The sequence below is a fragment of the Ambystoma mexicanum genome, chromosome 7q, assembly GCF_040938575.1.
Source record: "Ambystoma mexicanum isolate Mex_15411 chromosome 7q, UKY_AmexF1_1, whole genome shotgun sequence".
NCBI lineage: Eukaryota > Metazoa > Chordata > Amphibia > Caudata > Ambystomatidae > Ambystoma > Ambystoma mexicanum.
In genome coordinates, this window is record NC_090941.1 from 47,003,383 (window position 1) to 47,017,291 (window position 13,909).

Below are 13,909 nucleotides of genomic sequence, written 5' to 3' on the forward strand. Positions count from 1 at the left end.
CCAGAGTTCCCTTCGCGCCAAAACGGAGAGGACCCAATGGGAGATCTGCTCACAAAACACTCGCACCATACGTGGGCCTATCACGGACCACGGTGGTCCCAGGCATTCAAGACACACTAGACTCTCTGGCACCCAGGATGTGTATTGGGACCAGACATCCCAGCCCACATCCTGGAGGCACACACAAGGCATGCAGAAGCCCGTGAAAGCATCTGTGTTTCGCGGGAAAGTACATGCCCAAATAAGGATGGCCCCGGGTCGGCTCGACCTGGGGAAGGTGAAGGGGCAAGACGGTCAACGGACAGGACCAAGAACCTCGTGGCATGGCCATTTTGGAAGCCAGGCCACCCATTTTGGCCAAACGCGAGCGCGGTTAACAGGGCAAAAGGGAGTTCAAAACACAGAGAAACGATTGCTGCCGCCAGTCCCGTCCGTGACATACTTGCACAGTTCGTTATAAATCCATTGAGAGTTACTAGGGCCTGTAGAATGACTAGAGACCCAAGAGCGCGGTAATGTAAGTTACGGTGCACTCTTGTGCCATGTTGCGCGAAAGCTGCAACATGAGAAAAGAACTACGGAAAACAACGTTTCCCGGTACTGACTGTCTTAAGGGCATGTCAGTTTCCCCGTAAGAATGGAGCGAAAGCCCAGAGGAGTGCGGCGGAAGGCTGCGCTTCTCTGGCAAAGTCTAGATCAGGGTGAAAAAACAGCAAAAAGTTTAGGGGTTGCCACATGGAAAGAAAATTACCTACAATTTAGGGAGATTCCATTACCCTTAAGATGGTGAATAGCTCTTTTACATTGGAATTGGCATTTTGTTTTCTACTGTTGAACGTGCTGCTTTTGGTTTTGATTTTGTATGTGTCAGAGGCTGTCTTGAAGAGAGCCTTGTTTTGAGGGGATGGGTTTTTTATCCAGTTGGCCTCGGCAGATCTTTTGGATTTCCGCAGGGTTTTCAGTTCTGGGGTGAACCGTTTGTTTAGGTGACTGGGTTGTTTGGCTTTTCTGGTTTTGAGGGGCGTATTTTGTCTAGTGCTAGTAGTAGGTTCTTGTTAAACATGTTGACTAGTGATTCCGGGTGTAGCTGCATGGAGGGTGAGGGGTTGAGTATGGACTGGATGAGAGCGCGGAGAGACTCTAGGGTGATGGCCTTGTTATTTCCGGTTGCGGCCTGGGGAGCTTGTACAATTGCTGGTGTGGTGTTGGCGTGGGAAGTGATTGTCAGCAGGTCTAAATTGTTGGCTAGTATGAGATCTTCTATTTCGAGGGCTGCGTTATGAGGGATCTGGCATTAATGAGTGCGCATTTTAGTTTGGTGAGGTTAGGTTGAGAAGTGTCTCGCAGAGGGATCGGCTTTTCAGTAGAGACCGCAGAGGTGGAGTGTGTGGAGGGGAGTAGTAGGGGGCAACTTGGTGTGTGGAGTGGATTGGGAGTTGGTCTGGAGTTGTGGGTGGATTGATGGGGGCAGGGGGGTGCAGTACCCTAGGAAGGAGTTTCTACGATTGAGGTAGGAAGGATAGAGTGTTATGTGGGAAGTGTTGACAAGAAGTGAGTTGGAGGCGAAGTAGGGAGTGGTAGGGTATGGGGGTTTATCTGAGGGGTGCTTCATATTTGTCTTTTTGCAGGCTATAGGTGTGTTGTGGCTCTTATGGAAATGGATGACCAAAGTGAGAATGGTAAGCTTTAAGCGTGCCATGAATGTCTTGAGTGATGCTGGGGTGTGTGTGTGTGTGTGAGCTAGCAGCTAATAGCGGTGGGGAGTGGAGGGTGGTAGGCTATTTCGATAAAACTGGGCTTTGGGAGCGGTACAGAGATACAAGTACTAGTTAAGATAGACAGTTCAGCATACAAATAACTGGAATGCAAATAGGCTGATTCAATACTGTGGCGATCCAGCAATAAACCGTACAGGTGGGACCCAACAGTCTGGCAGTCAATCTAGCACTAAGCAAACAAAAATCTGACTTGACGAGAGACTGTTGTGGTATTCCGGCAATCTGAGAGAGCAATACTTGCAAGTATTTGCGGTCAGGATAGCACAGAGCAAACAAATATCTGACTTAGCAAACTGCTGTTTTAGTATTCCTGCGATCAGAGAGAGTAATACATGCAAGTATTTAAATAAGGGACTGTTTTCGTATGCTGGCACTCAGGGTGGAACGTAAGGGTATCTACTTAAGATAGACAATAACAGTAATTTGGCAGTCAGGCAATAACTGAGCAATATCAGATGAGTAATAGGCTGATTCGGGAGAGTGGGGAACAGGAGAGAACCGTACTGACGGGTGTTTACGTGCGAGATCTGCCGATTAAGTGATCGGCAGTTGGGCGATGCTAGTCAAGTATCTGCATGGAGAGTATGCTGACTGGATACAGGTGCTAATCAGGTTCGCTCTACTTAGTACTTCGGTAAGAAATACCAGGGTAACTAGTCTATTGTTGCAGAGGCAAGACTGTCGTGCTGGAGCGGCAGAGCATAAGGTGATTCACATTTAAATGTTGCAGATGCGGATGAGCGTAGGCATTGAAACTTACAGCGCTTAGCATATTGTGGCAATAAAGTCTTGTGGCTGGTGTTGGGAACTCCAGTCACCTTAGGAGGGTTGAGGGCAGTAGTTCATTGGCTTTATGAAGATCCAGTAGCACTATCGAGTAGCAAGAAGGAGTGGGAGTATATGCGTGTGAGATTAGAGGCAAATGAGAAGTGGAACTTGAGTAGTGATCAGGGGCTGGTCTCGCATAAAGTTGTTGCTTACCCTTTGCAGGAGTGAGGTTATGGAGACAGGAGATTCCTCACGGCTCCAATGCGGCAGAGGACAGGCAGGAGACAGGCGTCGGCCTTATTTAGGAGGGCCTTAGGGAGGCAGGGCCGGCTATTGCCATCCGGCGATGACGCCTCATCTGAATGGGCGTATTGGGCCAATCGCGGGCCACAAGGTTGCTAGGCAACCGGTTAAACAATAATACGGATGGCCATTTTAGTGCTGCTACTCGTGTGTGGTAATGGCGTCTTACTTACCACACAAGTCTGATCATCTGAGGCAGTGGGCACATCTCATAAGCGGCACTGCAGGCATCAGCAGGTCGCAATCGTGAGGATTCTGGCGCACAAATGATCTGATGCTGTGAACGATGCAGTGGCGCTTCTGAGGCAGGCAGGTTGGATCAAAGTGTTTTGCAATGTGCTGCTGGAGGGTGAGAGGGCTCCTGCCTTCCTCACGCGGCGTCGAGGTGATTAGTGATTTTCGAGGCTGAGGTGAAGATAAGATTTACCCGGGGGAGATGTGCTTTATGGAGTGGGCTGGGCATAGCGCGTTCCTCCCTTCCCAATGGGACTTCCACTGTACCCGTGAACAGCCCAGTGAACAATTAGTTATCCTCCCCGCTGGAGGGAGGGTGTTGGAGAATTTGTTATGTGCAGCAGATGGGGATATGTGTTTTATGCAGACAGACGCATTTGGGTATGAATTATATTTACCCATCCCCATCCCTGTCCAGTCATCAATGTCACTGTATATACCCGAGTAACAGGATTATGTCCATACTGTACATTATGTATAATAAAGCTCTACCTGGACCAATCTAAGACTCCACAGCTGGTCTGTGTCTGAGTGCTGAGCTGAGTGACCACAGAGAGGCTTTACAACAAACAGTTCTGTTTTTTTTTTTCCTGCGCGGGGGGCGATTTGGCATTCCCCGGTGAGGGGTTGTTACTTTGCCCCATTGCAGTGTGTGGCAGAGAAGGCTAAACGGAGGCCTTGTATTGCTTTCATTATCAGTCGCACATTTAAAGTCCCTATGAGACCCGATACATTGTGTGTTTGTTTAAAAGTTTGCCGATACTTTCTGAAATGTCTTTACAGTGTCATGACGTATTTCTGTTACGTCATTGTGACTTTTTCACGTGAGACGTCTACGTGCTTTGGAAAAGCATCACAGAGGAAGGAGTGCTATGTGCACTGCCAGGTTTATTTTTTATTGCGCGTTTATAAGGTGCTTATTCATCTCGGAGAAGCGGCAGGTATATTTGAGTGCCGATGGGTTTGTTTTTCCTATTTTGATTTTAATTGCAGCAACAGCGGATCTTTGTCTTCTTGGCTGGTATCCCCATCCTCGGCTCCACCCACCCCCAAACGGAAGTGATTTCTTGCCATGCCGCACACGCTGAGGGAATTTCAGGGCAGATTCGGCTGCCAGCAGCAAGTCGGATTATACACCATCTTCTCCCTTATCTGCGCAACACGGTTTTCACTGTTAAAACAGCAATGAGCTCACTATGACGGCATGCAGTTCCCTTGGTATGATTTCTGTAACTTTACTGCCTTTAAGAGGTGAAGGGGGTTTTGAACTTTGCAGGGAGATGTGCCTGACTTTACCAGGCAGTGCATTGAGCTGTACCGGCCAGAGACTGTTTGTACCACAAGATGTCTTTCTTGACACACTTGCGACCACCCTGCCCCCTGACCCCACCCTCCCATTTCTTCCTCTCTGTATAGGACCGACTTCCTTGATTTCCCTGCCTTGTCTCAAGAACTAGGTGCCTGCATCTTGCTTTGCTAGTAAACAGTGAAAATGTAAACTCCTCTGTAGTCTTGCCCGCAAGATAACAGTATTTAGCCCTAAAAAATAGCCATACTGTAGGCAGAGGTCTTCAATATGTGTGGCGTGTGATCCAGGACAGCGAGAAAAGGGAGAATCATTTATTGTTGGTTTTTTTTTTTTGCATCACTTAACTGTGCATGGCGAGCCACTGCCCCCCACCCCCCATGCACATGCTCAGTCATTACACCGTAATGGGGGCGTGCATACGAAACAGGAAATAAATGCAGCCTGGACGTGCCATTTCCTGCATGTGGATCACGCGTCCACGCTGCGTTGTTGCTTCCTGCTGGTGCTGTCAGCGTCTTCTTGCTTGGTAAGGGATGCTGCTTCTCGACTAAGCCTGCCACACCACGAAGGGGGTGCTGGGAAGCAAGCGTTTCATGCCTTTTTCAGTCCCTCTGCTTTCCCCCCCCTTTGGATCTACAAAGGTGAATGCGTGGGGGAAAGGAGGCGAGCAGGGGGGCCTGGATCACTGCAATGGTGGTCCCCGTGAACCCACCCCCTCTCCCTCTGTGCCCCCACCTTGGTGGCCACAGGGGAAGACGAGGCGAGCGGGGACAGAAACACGCATTGCCAGTGTTGTATGATATCCGGCTCCCCCACGGCAGATTGCTGGACTCCAGCAATCTGCCGCGGGGGAGCCAGATATGATACAACACCGGCCCCCCTCTGCTTTGGCTGCCCCGCTGCCTCATCACCCCTCTGATCCATGGGACGGCTCTGGCTGGGTCCGAGATCGGCATCAGATGTCTGGCCAGATCTCGGGACCTGGCCTGCCTTAACCATGACCAGGCTTTACCAAGCCCCCAGCTTCGCAGACTCAGTGACGTAATCTTCGCGCTGCTCCTTTTCCCCAGCCGTCACTTGCGCATTTCCTGGCTCTGTTTGCTCATCCCGTTTGTATTTTCTGTCCTGAAAGGGACACCACAGAAATCAATGGGCCATGAACCTCACTGTGGCGGGGATGGGGGTGTTCATTGTTGAAAGCAGGCATTCTACATGCTGGACACATTATTGTTCAAATGTGTATTGTACACATTCAAAGGAAAAAGTCATTTCCAACCTCAAAAAACGCTGCTGAACTTGCGCTCACTAGTTTTCTTTGAGATGGCATTTTTTGTCTGAGCATCACACCAATACTTTTAAAATGTGTGTGACCCTTGCTTTGTGTTTTATCACCGGTTAGATTTATAAAGATGTTATGTTTACAAATGAATGCTTCTGTTGTGCTGACAGCAGTTATTAGGAAATTAAACTGGGTTGATAGGTGCCAAACGGAGTCAGAAATACCCTAACCCATTGCCCAACCCATACCTTGGTCAAACACATTTTATAGCACTTCCTTTTTTATAAGTAATTGCAAAAAGACATTCGATTAACAAGTTTTGCATTCATTTTTTGTTTTTTTTTTTGTTTTGGTTATATTCAACCTTAAACACATTAAAAGAAACATCAACAATAAATCAGTACACATAATTATATTTTGCATATGTTGTGTCTCAGCAACGGTGTGTCAACCTGCTGACCTACACCGGGGGCCATCTAATATAGAGCAAGTGTATGCATCCCTTGATGTACTAAAATCACTGCATTGCCATCAGTACTTTGGGTGCACCGCTGCCATAGAAGTGATTTAAAGTGGAATCCATGAATATATTCCTGGTGTGGGTGCCAGGCCTTCGCCTGCATTTGGCACCCAATGTTACAGAGAAGCCAACGGTCCTCATGTCTGGCATGGCACCCGCAGCAGTCTGCTGCCACATCAGCGCTGTCACTGAACTGCAGTATAAGCTACATTGCTTTTACTCTGATTCCGAAAGTTAGCTCTGTGAGTTAAGTACTACTGTGTCGTATTCTATGTAAGTTATGTAGATGAATGATTGGAATGCCAGCAGGCTTGACTTCTCAACTATTCTAGGCAGGGAATAGAAAGGGTAAAATATAACAAGCTGATGCTCTTTGTTTCGCTTTATTATTTTTTGTCTCTGTAACTGATTATGAGTCGTGTTCTCAGGTATGTGCTCTGACTGCTCTCTTTTCTCTCTGCTAGCTGGACTAGCCTATAAGGAACTTTGGAGATTTCCAGGTTGGACCCTGCACCCTTGGTCCCTTATGTGTGCCGACTGGCAGAGTGTAGTGCGCAATTATTGGTACGGTCAATCTGGTAGTCTATAATATTTTTTATTGTACTTTTTCAATTGCAGGAACACATTGTCTCTATCATCCCATCCTGGACAGCAAAGTGCCCAGCAGCAATGGCTCCATAAAAAAATCCTCATATCTGTAGTAGGACTTGCTGACGGTAAGAATGTCTTTTTTAAAAACAACTGTATTTTGCTGTGGGTGATGGTGGGGCAATTTTAAAGGTATAGTTAGGAGTCACAATCGGGATTTCAAACCTATTTTTTGAGGTTGTTCCTTTTCCATGTCCGATTTTGGGGCAGTACGGAAAGTTCACGTCTCATGTGGGAGTTGCTTTTACAGTGCACCGTGTACTCTCATGGTTTCCCAGGGTTGCGTCTTGCAGAACACCCAAGAGCTGGTTTTAACCCCTGATCATCTAATCTTAATTTTGAAGTCCCAGGTAGATTGACTAACTATTTGTTTTCATTGCAGCAGCATCGCTCCAAGCGTCTGTGTCAACCTAACCACCGGTATCCTAGCAAGAAAAATCCAGTGAAGCACTTGACCCAGTCACGCAGGCAGGTAAGGATTTCTTTATCCTATGTAACATTGGTTGAGTAGAAGTACTGAAGGTTTATATCTGCCCTGTTCAATGTGCATTCAGGTGTGGTTTTCGCCGCCAATCTGTGGCCTAGTCCAGGACCACACTTCAACAAAAAATTCGAGCTAGAACTTCATGATCTGAACAGGGAGTCTTCTGAGACTTGTATCAATGTGTGTTTTTTTTTTTTTTATTTCTTAATCGAAGCAGTATTTCTGACCCATTTTTTTGCTAGTTTTTTATTTTATATATTTTTTTTTCTTTTTTTTCTTCTTTCCCCAAGCTGTTCACATGATTTCTTTTGGTGATATTTTAAATTAAAAAAAAAAGTTTTCCCTTGCCTTTTCACATGGTTCGTTTTCAATCTTTGCATGTGGTGTTTGTCAATTTAAATCTTATCTTTTGAAGCATTTTTAATTTTTGTAAACTTGAAATGGTTTTAAAAAAAACTAACGTGACGTAAATTAACGTGAGGGTTTGCAATGTTTTCAGTAAGGCCCCTTTTTTAGATGGATCGTTGGTACTAAGTGAAAAGATCTTTTTACTGTACCGATTGGGGGAGGGTTGATTTAGAAAGACTGCTCCATGACCGCACAGAGCGGTCTTTGCGCGAGGGTCGATTTAGAAAGACTGCTCCATGACCGCACGGAGCGGTCTTTGCGCGAGGGTCGATTTAGAAAGACTGCACCGTAGCCGCACAGAGCGGTCTTTTTTTTTTTGACAACTTTATTTAAAGATTTATCAAAAGAAATGCATATCATTCCAAAACAACAATTATGATAACAAGAAAACGACAAATAAAACGAAAAAAGCATTATACAAGTTGATACAAATAGTACAGAATAAATAAGAAAAACCTATCAATTATCTCTTAGAGCGGTCTTTCTAAATCGAACTACCATACGAGTGTGCGCAGGGGCTGACGGGCACTGAGCCCCAGCAGAGGGGTATGTGGGTAGGATGCTTGTGGTGGGTGGGGAAATTGGGAGTTTGGGGGTGCCCCCCCGATTGACTATTTAATGAGCCGGTGGGGATCGAGGGGGGTCAGTATGTGATATCCGCACTTCAATACAAAAACGTCCGGAAAAAAAATCAGTCTCTTTATGTTTTTGGGCTTTAAAATGCAAAAAGCTCACATGCAACTGGATAGTTTCCTAGTGACCAAAGATGGTAGGAATCTCAGACGAAAAGAGGAGGACAGGTGGAAACAGACAAAAGAAATGGAAAAACACGGAAGTATGTTGTCTTATTTGCACTTTGTGTTCACATGGATCGCAGTAGCTGATCAAGTTAAGCTGCAGTGTGTGGTTTGTGGTGCTACGTTAGCAAGCCTGAAGCCAACACAATTAAGGCGGCATTTGGAAACAAAACATGCCGATTTAGCAAAAAAGACCAGGGATTTGTTTGTACGGCAGCTGCAAGGCATACACAAGCAAAAAGACACTGTTAAAAACGTGGCCTCAGTACCTGCAAATGCTTTGGAAGCTTCTTACCACATTATCTGGAGAAGAAAATGCCCCTTTAGAGATGCAGAGAAAGTAATTTTGCCAATTCTCTCTGTTAACCAGGTAATGCTTAGTGACGGTGCAGCAGAGCAATGCAGAAGTATCCTTATGTCTAAGACGCCACAATTTTCCGCCGAATCACTGACCTGTCTTCTGATATCAGTACAGAATTGATATTGTGCTTGAAACAATCAGTTTGCCCTACAGTTGGATGAGGCCACTGACATTTCAAAAGAAGCGCATTTGGTTGCTTTTGTGAGGTACTGCTGTGGAAAAGAAATATTGGAGAAATATTTTGTAAGCCAAATCAGGGCACAGCAACTGCATCTATAGTCTTTGACATTGTTAACTACTTCCTAAGTTCTCACTGCCTAAAGTGGGAGGCATGTGTTGGTATTAGCATGGATGGTGCTTCTTCAGTGTGTGATGCTAGAGCTGGGTTAAAAGCAAACATGTTGGCAGTATCTCCAAATATATTGTGGACACACTGCGTGATCCCCAGGAAGCTTTGCCTGTGTGCAATATGTGGAATGGACTCTCAGAGGTGCATTTTATTAAGATGCACCACACAAGAGCCCGTCTGTTTGCCACATTATATGCAGAAATGGGAGCTGAACATGATGCTTTGTTTCACACGGAGGTCAGGTTGCTCTCCAGTGGGAAGGGTGTTAAATCGTGTTTAGGAACTCTGGGAACAAAGTGAGACACTTTCTCCTGGGTTTAGACCAGACGAAAGATCCTCTGGTTCACACCGGCTTGTACTGTTGGCTTACTATGGCGACCTCTTTGAAAAGCTACATTTTCTAAGCCTTTCCCTGGAAGGCACAGAAAAGAAACCACATCATTGGCTATGAACGCAAAAATGTCAGCATTCAAGAAGAAGCTGGAGCCTTGGGGGAGGAGGGTTAATGTCTGCATTCCGAAGCGTTTCCATTATTAGCAGACGCTCTTGAGGAGGCAGAGTATGATCTTTCATGTGTTGCTGAACTAATGGGAGTACTTTCCAGAGGACAATTGTAGCATCAATGACTGAGTGGTGCAGCCTTTCCTAGCAGACTTTAGGGGCCCACCCCACCAATAGACCTCCAGGAGGAACTAATGGAGCTTCAAAGTGATTGCTTACTGGAGAGCCAATTCAAAAAATTGTCCATGGGTGGATTTTGCCAAAATGCATAGTTTCCAACTTTATCCAAATGTGCGGTCAATGTACTGTTACCTTTCAGCACCTCGTACCTTTGCGAGATTGGATTCTAAGCACTTGCAGCCCTAAAGACTAAATATCGGTCAAAGCTTGAAGAAAACCTGTGGTTGGCCGTTGTAAAAATTGAACCCGATAGTGATAGGCTGGCTGCTGAATGGCAAGCCCTCTCTTCACACTAGTTCTCCACTATGCAACTGTCCAACTTGCAAGTAACTGCATAGGTAGTAATCATGTGGTTGTACTTAAGAACCATTGTTACTTGTCCTACGTTAATGTAGGAAATATCCAACACTACTGTCCTCTAGCAAAACATTCTGAATGCTGTGGTTACAAATATTTGCCCTCTAATCTAATTTGAGTTATTGCAATCAATGATTTTGAAAGAATTTGTTGTTTGGCTCCCACACCTCCATTTGGGGCACCAGTCTACCCCAGATAAACATTTTGGAGTCCATGTGTCTAGAGGGGCCCACGCCAGGTACCTTTTTTTCTCTTTTTCCTCCTAGGCGGTTGCTCGGGGCTCAAAAAAGTTTGAAGACCTCTGCTGTAGAGTGACTATCTTGTTATCAAGAAAATGTATTGCTATCTTGCTGGCACCACTATGTTAACATATATTTTAATTGCTTGTTTGGAAGAGTGCTTATCCTCCCTGGTCCCTAGGGGACAGTGCGCGCATGGGCTTGAACGGCAGAAGTTTAATGTACTAAGCAAACCTTTGCAAAATCCCTGGTTGCTTTTTAAAGTGGTCCATTATCAACATGCTTGCTGTGCCCTTGTGTGTGACGTTGCTATGTGTCCGGTACAGTGCATATACAACTCGTACACATGACCGCACCTTCAGTGGGTACAAGCAAAATAATTCCACTGCTTTACTGTGAAGGAAAGAGTTGCACGGACCCAGCGATACTCAAGATTTTACTCTGTCGTCTGCTTAAGAACATTGCAGTGTCGCATAGCCCCTGTGAGAATGTTTATTGTAAATAAAGGGCACAGTGCTTGTCATTTTCAATAAATTGCCCAGACAGCTGCATGCCGGTGCACAGGCACCCGCTGGCATAGATTTCCCTTCGGTGGGGATTGTTGATGTGTGGCTCATGGGAAGCGTGTGTGACTTTTGCATCTTTAATATTGCCTAATTCTAAAGCAGGGTGCCAAGTGGAAAAGTTTTGTTTAGCTGGCAAGAAGGCTGACTACATTTTGAAGTGTGTGACGGACTGTTTGAGCCGCTGTGTGGTACGGGGTGTGCTGCACACACTCCAGGTGTAGTCTCCGGCTGGGGATGTTTGAAATCCCCTGATGAATGCGTTTTTTGATCCTGCATTCCTGCTTCTGGTGCCACAGGGCGCTTTGGGCTTTACTTTACGAAAGCTCCAATTAGATTTGCTGTTGTGATTCTGCGCATAGAGAATGGTTGCAGATATTGGCCATCCAAGCTCTCATGAAGAAGGGAGAGAAAAAGTCTCCTCTAACTAACAGTGGACAGATGCCCCCCATCTATTTATTTCTCTTAACAATGCTTGCAACCTGATCACTGCTTTCACTTAAGCCATTGAACACCAGCCAACTAAACGTGTCATCCATTAATTGTCCAGCAACTGAATTTGCATTAACCCCTACCCCCGTTCAAGCTGGGGAAGATTGTTCACAGTATATGCATCAGTTGGAGATTTGTGTAATATGAAAAGTGTACAGGGCAGGTACTCTGAAGTTCAAGGTCAAAGCACCCCTAAAGAGGTTCTGTAAAGCTGCCCCCCATAAAAAGCGATCTGTCTGGCATTCAAAGACTGTCATTTTGTATTGTGATGCTTTTGAATATTAGTTACGGATGCTATAGCCGTGATGCAGAGCTTTTTATGCCATTTATTTTAAAGAACACATAGATGGCTTGTTTACCCCTGTTTCCATTGCCTTTTCGGTTCACAGTAGGGCTAGTTGTGCCAGCCTTTATGCGCAGGGGACCGTGTTCTAATTTCCCCCCGTTTAGTTTGTTCAAAACTTTGGGGAAATCGCTACATGATTTAATATATAGAAATGTAAGTTTCAGGGACTCAGGATTACTGCATGTTCTAGTTATGCTTTGTCTCATTCTCTATATAGGTTGATGAGGTTCCCGGAGGGATTTTATTACCCTTTCAATGCAGTTTTTTTTTTTCCAACCACTTGACCTCAGCAGTTCATTGAAGATCGTTTGCCTGTAAACTTTATTGAATGCTTGCTAGGGATAGTGATCGCTAGTGATAGTGATCCCTATCTTTTATTTAGAAAATATCTTTTTTGATCATTGTTTATGATGATCTGGGGTGAATGCCTTTTTATGGTGATGGTTTTCTTTTTTTTATTTTTTTGTTGTCTGTAATGATGGGACCAGTACATTCTTGTTGGATGTTGTCGAGCTTGGAGCTATTTTTTTGCTTGTCTGGATTTTTCAGCAGCCTTGTGTATCAGAGGACTGGTGCGGTAGCAGGAGTTTTCTGACCTGGGCGTGAAAGGGGTGCTGTTAATTGCTTTGCTATTTGAAAGTGGGAGGTCACTTTATTCCCAAGTGTTTTTATGCTGAGCCACCCCTTGAGTAAAATTGTTTCTCCCCTTCCCCTTCCCCTGCCACAAATGCTTATTTTGTATGAATTTTGTGTGGAAGCATCTTGGGAAAGCATCGCTTGTCCCCTTGCAGACTCTGCCTACTTGCTGTTGAACTCATCTTGCTGGAGCACATTTGTTTGTGCCTGTGCTTCTGCTTTAACAGCTACTTGCTCTGAGGTGACTTTTGTAACAGTCCTTAATGTGAACAAGAGACTATTAGTGCCCAAGCAACAGTGGCAACAGTGACATTATACTTAGGTTTGTTTTCTGTCATAGGTGTAGGAAACTCCCATCTGGGCGCCGCCTATTGCGGGACACGTCCTACTAATACGAGGGGACACGATGGAAGCATCTTGGGAAAGCATTGCTTGTCCGCTAAGTCGCGGAGCAGCGGGGTGATCCTGTTAACAGTTTGAAAAAATTGGAGTATAATTGATACCTCTTGTGGTCAGTAACAAGGCTAGTGATTAAAGCCTATGTATGCCATTTGCTAGTTACACCCTTAAAACGTGCATGCCAGAATCGACACACAAAACAATGACCATGGTCGGATCTGGCGGAACCCATACAGCTCATACGTCTATCACACTTACTCCTGTGAACTCCGGGAAGCCTGTATGTAGTTTTGGTCTTCCTGTGAGTTCGGTTGTAGATTGTGTGAAACCTTTTCAGGGGTCGAAGCCAAAATTCGGCCACCACAATGTGGCGTCTGTGTTTGGTGCGAGCGTATCTCTGCATAAAAAATCCTTTTATAGTAAATCTTGCGCGGTAAGCTCTTCTGACCGAACTCTTTTGCATTTAGCTGAGCATGAGTTGATATTGCAGACACCAATTAAAAAAGCTGACGCAGTGTTAAATCTTTCTGCAATCAGTCAGCTTCAGAAATTTCCATCTTTGCAAGTCCGTGCGAATCACGATTTCAGTTCGCAGTGACTTGCACTCTGCACATACTGATCGTTCTTCAATTATGTTAGCTCGAACAAATTCCAGTATGATTGAAATTACTCTCACTGCTATTAATACCTCTTTGGGTCTATTTAAACTTTTTGAATCCCTCTAAGCTAAAGTGTCAATGCAATCAAATCAATTGGTGCTTGGTATGTGTACGGTATGTAAGGATATGCCATTCCTGGTAGACCTTCTTGTTCAAAAGGCAGGTGCGTTGAACGAAGTTATAAGTTCAAAATTCTGCACCTGTAGAACCTCCCCCCTAGCAATAATCTAGCCCCTTTTTTTCGTGCTTTGGAGGCTCCCTTCAATAATCATTCCTGAAAGCCTACGCAAACCACACTG

The 13,909-nt window shown here is 45.3% G+C and overlaps 1 protein-coding gene across 6 annotated transcripts in view; it reads left to right on the plus strand.

Annotated features, from left to right (window-relative positions):
* Positions 1-13,909, plus strand: part of TRAPPC2 (trafficking protein particle complex subunit 2) — a 400,579-nt gene that overhangs the window by 3,667 nt on the left and 383,003 nt on the right. Inside the window, exons 2-3 of one of the 6 annotated variants that reach the window (XM_069640574.1) lie at positions 6,810-6,907; positions 7,222-7,311. The gene's annotated coding sequence lies outside the window, so the exon portion shown is untranslated. Of the gene's footprint in view, positions 1-6,654; positions 6,756-6,809; positions 6,908-7,221; positions 7,312-13,909 lie in introns of those variants that run through there. The other 5 variants (XM_069640575.1, XM_069640577.1, XM_069640576.1 and 2 more) reach the window with 5 other exon arrangements.